This window comes from Cavia porcellus, unplaced genomic scaffold, assembly GCF_034190915.1.
Source record: "Cavia porcellus strain 051 isolate PalLab524CR breed Dunkin Hartley unplaced genomic scaffold, mCavPor4.1 scaffold_8, whole genome shotgun sequence".
Lineage (NCBI taxonomy): Eukaryota > Metazoa > Chordata > Mammalia > Rodentia > Caviidae > Cavia > Cavia porcellus.
In genome coordinates this window covers 64404554-64411024 of record NW_026947491.1, presented here as the reverse complement: position 1 = coordinate 64411024, position 6471 = coordinate 64404554, and the positions used below count along the sequence as shown (strand labels likewise).

Here is a 6471-nt window from a genome sequence, read left to right as displayed (position 1 = left end):
ACATGGGTAGTCTTTTTTTTTTCTTTGTTATTTTTAAGAAGTTTTTCATTTCATGCTCCCATATTATAAATCTGGTCTCCAGTTCAGATAATCTATCCTTAGTTTCTTTCAAGCTGTTATGCCAGTTTTCGATAGAGTTTTTAGTTTCCTGGTAATCTCTTTGAACCTGCTTCACATATTCTTCGCTTTCTCTATTTTCTCCATCAAACAATTCTCCCCTCTTTTTCTGTTCTTCCATTCCACCATCTGTTTTTTCTTGGGTGGTGCTTAGCATTTCTCTAATTATTCTGCTTATTTCTAGCTTCAGGTCATTAATAACTTCATTCCTGAACTCGTCTATGAGGCTCTGGAGATAGCGCTTTATGTCTATTGGTGCAATGCCTGCTATTGCCTGTTTCTCAGGATTGGGGGCCTTTCTTGTTGCTCCCTCTTCCCATATTCTTTGTTCCTTATATATGTAAGCGTATATAGGAGGCCCAGCTTCCTTCCCTGTTGGCCAGTCTGATTGAATTGCGCTGGCTAGGTGTTCCTGCCCACTGCAGCGCACCAGGGAGTTGTGGACCAAGCAGCCTATGCGGGGCCTGCCCCTCCAGGTCACCTTCAGCTGCTGGGACCTGGGCTGTGCTAGCCTACTGGGTCTCAGCCAGCAGCGTTGAACATGGGTAGTCTTTTAATTTATTTGTAGCTTTAATTTCTCCCTCTCTCCCCTCCAGGACTCAAGCACACTAGACAAGCATTCTATCACTAGGGTATATTCCCAGTGCTTTGTTTAAAAAAAAAAGAAAAGAAAATTTAGTTTGAGAAATGGTCTTGGTGTGTTTACCAAACTGTCCTCCAATCTGAGACCTTGCTGCTAAACTTAGCCTCCCAAAATCTGGGATTATAGGTGTACACCACCATACTCAGTTTAAATTTCTTTCAGGAATACTTTGCTATTTTAAGTGTACAAGAGTTTTAGATCCTTGATTAGGTTTATTCCTAGTTCATCATTTTTGATGTCAATGTAAACTGCTTTAATCTTTGAAGATTGGTCGCACACATATGTAATAATTTTTGAGTAATGATTTTGTATTCTGTAACTTTGCTGAATTTATTAGCTCTAAAATTCTTTGATGAGCTGTATGTTTTTCTACATATAAGATCTTTTCAACAGCAAATGGATACAATTGTAATTCTTTTCCAACTTGGCTACCTTTCATTTTTCTTTTTGTTTTGTTTTTTTGAGACTGTCTTGCTATGTAGTTCAAGCTTGTTTGCACTTGGGGTGATTCTCTTACTTCAGCCTCACAAGTACTGGGATCATAGGTGTGTGTTAAGATCATTATGTGGTAGTGAGTTCAAGACTACTCTGGATTGCACAGTGAAACCCTGTCTCAAAAACCAAAGCAAACCAAACCCAACAAAACAACAAAAACCCAAACAAAAAAACAAAACCCAAAAAAGATCATTATGTGGTTCTTGTCCTTTATTGTGTTGCAGTGGTGTATTACATTGACTGCCTTATATTGAAAGGATTCTTATTTCAGGAATACCATTTAATCATGCATACAATCCTTTAAATGTTCTGTTGGATTGTTTCCTCTTTTTTGTTGCTGTTGTTGAAGATGTTTGCATCAAAATGCTGTGGTTATTTTTTGTAGTGTCTGTATTATTTGATATCAGGATAATGCTTCTTTTGAAGCTATATGGTCCTTGTCTTTTTTTTTTTTGATTATTAATTCAATCTTCTTATTCCATATTGACTTATTCATATTTTCTATTTCTACATGATTAAATAGGTTCTATTTTGCTGTTCTTTTTTTCCATATAACAAATTTTAAGGAACACAACTGTTTATAGTATTATAATTTTTTGGCATTGCTAATCTTTCATTTATGATTTAAGTTGTCTCTAATTTTTTCTTTGCTATTCTAGTTATAGATTTGTGGGTTTTGTCTTTCCAAAAAATCAATTCTTCATTATGTTATTTTTCAAATTTCTTATTCTCTACTTCAGTTATATTTGCTCTTTATCATTTTCTTTCTATTTCTAGCTTTGGGGGTACTTTGTCCTTTTTCTAGTTTCTTCAGGTATAGAAGTCTGTGATTTGAGATTTTATGTTTTGGGTTTTTTTTTTTTTTTCTTTAGTACTAGGGATTGAACCAGGGTCTCGTGTATGCTAGAGAAGTATTCTACTATTCTGAGAGCTATTCCCCAGCCCTTTTTACTTATCATTTTGAGACAAGGTCTAAGTTGCCCAGGCTGGCTTCGAAATAGCAATCTTCCTGCTTTAACCTCCAGAGTAGCTCAGATTGTAGGTGTACACAAACATACCTGGAGAAATACTTCGTTAATGTGTAGCTATGAACTTCTCTTGGCACTACTTCTGTTTCATCTACTAAGTTTTGGTACATTGTGTTTCTATTTCCATTTGTCTCAAGGGTTTTCTAGTTTCCCTTAAGATTTCTTTGACCCATTGACTTTGACTGTTACTTTTCACATATTTTCGGACTTTCCATTTTTCTTTATGCCTCTTCTATTCCACTGTAATTGGTAAAAATACTTTGCATGTTTCTTGTGAATTGGTTCTATTTTATGGCCTAATATGTGGTTTGTCCTGGAGAATGTTCCGTGTGCACTACAAAAGGTGTATTTTACTCTTTTTGAGACAGTATTGTGACAGGCCATTTTATTTCATTGTTAATAAGGTACTTTTATAAAGAAAAGGAATACCATATAAAATAATGATGGAGGTTGAAGGGAGGATACAAGAATGAGAAAAAAAAGTTGTATCATGCAGTGGTGCAAATTCTCTATGATGAATGTGATCATTATGTGTATCTAAAAGGTATCAATGACAACAAAAAATGTACCAATGAAATCTGATTGGAACGTACAATAAAATAAAATAATAATGGGGAGTAGATGGGAAAAAGGGATAACTCCTAGATAGTTTACTTTGCGGCTTTTTATTGATTTATAGATGAAATGAATTTGAATATACTTTTTAAGTATTTAGGATTAATTGTGTCTGTTTGTATATATATATATATATATATATATACACATATACATTAATTCATTTATTTTTTTTTAACTTTTTATAGGTACTGGGGATCGAACTCACGACCGCCTGCTTGCAAGGCAGGTGTTTATGCCGCTGAGCTAAATCTCCAGCCCCAATACATTTCTATTTTATTATTTGTGTGTGTGTGTGTGTGTGTGGTACTGATCAAACTCAGAACCTTGAGCATGCTAAACAAATATTCCACCACTAAGCTATATATATATTTTAATAATTTTAATGAAATATACTTTATATACTGAAATATTTAAAATTATCTTAACAAAAGTTAAAAAACACCTATCTCCTAACCAGATAAAACACTGACATTATGGTATACATTCTTCCAATCTTTATCGCTACGTTTTTCTTGAATATAAACACCTGACTTAAGGCAGCAAAAGAAGTACTAAGTACAACAATTTTGTTAATTTTTAAAAAGTAGGTTAAAATACACCTGGAACAAGTATTATGAAAAGTATCCTACTTTTTAAAACAATAATTACCTTGGGGAGAAGATAAGGAAGGGGCCAAGCTTATTGAGAGGCCAAACTATAATTTTAGCCTTATCTCAAATATCCTAATTTTTAAAAGAACAAAATCAGTGTTACTTAAGTAAATATTAACAAAAAGAAAAAACCATGAACATGAAAGTTGCTACATTTATAAATTTTCAAAGAGCAGGTATAATAAATGGAGGAGAAATGACAGGGTTGGCACAGAGAGTAATTTTAAGAGTCCTGCTTTGCCACTCTTTCACAATAATTTCCTAACTCAAATTAGCTTCAAAATCATTCATGTTGTTTTATATGACTGAAAAATGCTGGAATCATCACAGTCCTCAGAAAGCCAAGTAGTCAAACGATTTTTAAAATACTTTTGATATCTCTCTAGGAAAATGTTCCTCATGATCAACTTTCAGAGTCTTAAAAGAAACACTGATTACAGAGTCTCATTCTATAATGCAGGGTGGCCTTAAATTTACTATGTAACGCAGGCTGGCCTTGAATTCATAGTGATCCTTCTATCCCAGCCTTCTAAGTGCTGTGTCACCACAGTATTTGCATTGTTAAAGGTTGCACAATGCACTGGGAATTTGGTGGTATGACAATTTCCTCTCAATGTGATGGCACTGGGAACATCAGATAAAATGCCAGGAAGATCAGATGATTGGTCCTACTAGATCCACTGTGCATAACAGGCAGCCATTGTTCATACTTTAGGCATCTGATAAGTTTTAAAACATTCCATGATTTTTCTCTTTATTTATTAGGCCTTTATCTAACTGGTGGCATTAGCATTTTCACACTAGCATTTTATTCATGTAGCAGTTAGAAATAATAGCATATGAAGCAAGAAGTGAGAACATCTGAGGAAGAAATGACCTGCTGCGTCAATTCTTGGTGGACTCAACCTGACAGGTTTTCACCATTAGAGTCTTTGAGCTGCCCTGGGCCACATGCACCTTGCTGTCCTCTATTGTTAGCAGTGTAATAGGAGATAAGAGTCCTTTATGCTTGTCTGGGCAGCACACATAGTATTGTATTATACTGCTACATGGAATTCTTCCTATGAAGAGTTTTTAACATGAACTGCTCCCTCAGCAAAGACAAAGAATAGGTTGAAAGCATGGGCCTCACTTTAAGATATTTAGATTTACTTAGACTACAAAGAAGTCTTGGCAACAGTGATTTTTAAAAACTTCTCATGATTCTGATGTGCAATGAGAGCTTTAAAAAGTCTCAATACTCAGGGTATGCCTCAAAGTAGCTGAATCAGAATTCTGGACAAGGAGCTTTGCTATGGCTGCTATCTAGATAAACAATGATACAGAATTTCAAAATAAAATAATAGGAGATTAACACTGGCTGATATATTGTATATTGTTATCTTCAAAGTAGTTTTCATATTCCAAGATATAAGCATCAAAAATGATCAAACAGGATGGGGACATAGCTTAGCGGCACAGCGCCTGCCTGGCAAGCGCAAAGTTATGAGTTCAATCCCTGATACCAAAAAAGAAAAGAAATCAAATAAATGAACAATGAAAGCACAAACTGTTCTTTTTTGATGAGCTGAGATTAGTCCAGTTATCTACACTATCCATATATATGAATATATATACAGACATATCCTCTTTTCCCTTCTTTTCTCCTTTCCCCTATCCCAGCTGTTCTTTCCTTATGAGCAATTTCTTTTCCTTTCACAACATCCATTCTATACTTTGGATCTTATTTACTCTTTCAGCTTTTTAAATAGAGAGACAATACGATATTTACACATACAAGTCTGATGTATTTCACTGAGTATCATCTCAAGTTGCATCCATTTATCTATAAAAGTCTCAAGTTTATCCTCCTTTATGGCTGAGTAGTACTCTATTATATACAAATACCACATCTTTTTTTACTCATTCCATAGTTGATGGGCATTTGGGTTGTTTCCAAGATTTAACTATCACAAATTGTGCTGCTATAAACATGTTGTGGTATGATGTTTTTCAATTCTTCTGGGAAAATACTCAGAAGGGGAATAGCCGGAATGGGACCTCCAATCCTAGTTTTTTTGAGTAATCTCCACACTGATTTCCAAAATGGTTGTACCAGTCTACACTCCCACCAACAGTGGAGAAGGGTTCTTTTTCAGATGGGGAGTTTTGATGATGGCTAGATTAGTGTGTGCCAATGTGCATTAAGGACGTGATACTGACCGTGGGAGCAATAAAACCCAAAACGTGTAATAGTACAAAAGAGAGGAAAAGAAAGTGCTCTAAACTATATAACTGCATGTATATTTAAGTGTATAAGATAGAAAATGATATCACTGAGTTTTATTGGATCATTGAACAGAACTGTTTGCAGTATCATTGTTGGAATGTCCACTTTACAAGCTTTAATTTTGTGACTTGAACAATTATTTCTAAGATGACAATATGTAATCCATTAACTAGTGATTTCCTACTGTTTATTTTTTTTTCTGTAAATCTGTATAACTTGTACCCTTTCTCTGCTTTTTTTTCTCCTTAAATAAAATTAAAAAAAAAAAAAAAAAGGACGTGATACTGGGATTAAAGGTGTAGATAATGGAAGACCCACCCTGGATATGGATGGCACCAATCAACAGGTTTATACTTTGGATGAAAGAAACACAGAGAAGGGAAGCTTGCTGCAGCATGTTGCCTCTGCCCAGTATGCCATGGACTATTTCTCCTCTGTGCCACCTCTTTGTCTTGAAGCCAGCCAGCTGTACAATGAAGCCTCTACAAAGTGGGGGCTGAAATGAAATTTTCCTCCTTTAACTTGTCGGTGGTGGATATTTTGTCTCAGAAACGAGGAAAGTAACCAAGTAAAATTTACCAAAATATGTATCAGAGCTCAGACACAAAGTGGTTTTTAAAAAATATGTCCATTTTGTGTACCCAACGTTCA

General features: G+C 35.0%; 1 protein-coding gene across 1 annotated transcript in view; it reads right to left on the bottom strand.

Moving 5' to 3' along the window:
• Positions 1-3265: 3265 nt before the first annotated feature.
• Positions 3266-6471, bottom strand: part of Tmem19 (transmembrane protein 19) — a 38866-nt gene continuing 35660 nt past the window's right edge. Inside the window, exon 7 of the mRNA XM_063255146.1 lies at positions 3266-6316. The gene's annotated coding sequence lies outside the window, so the exon portion shown is untranslated. The remainder of the gene's footprint in view (positions 6317-6471) is intronic.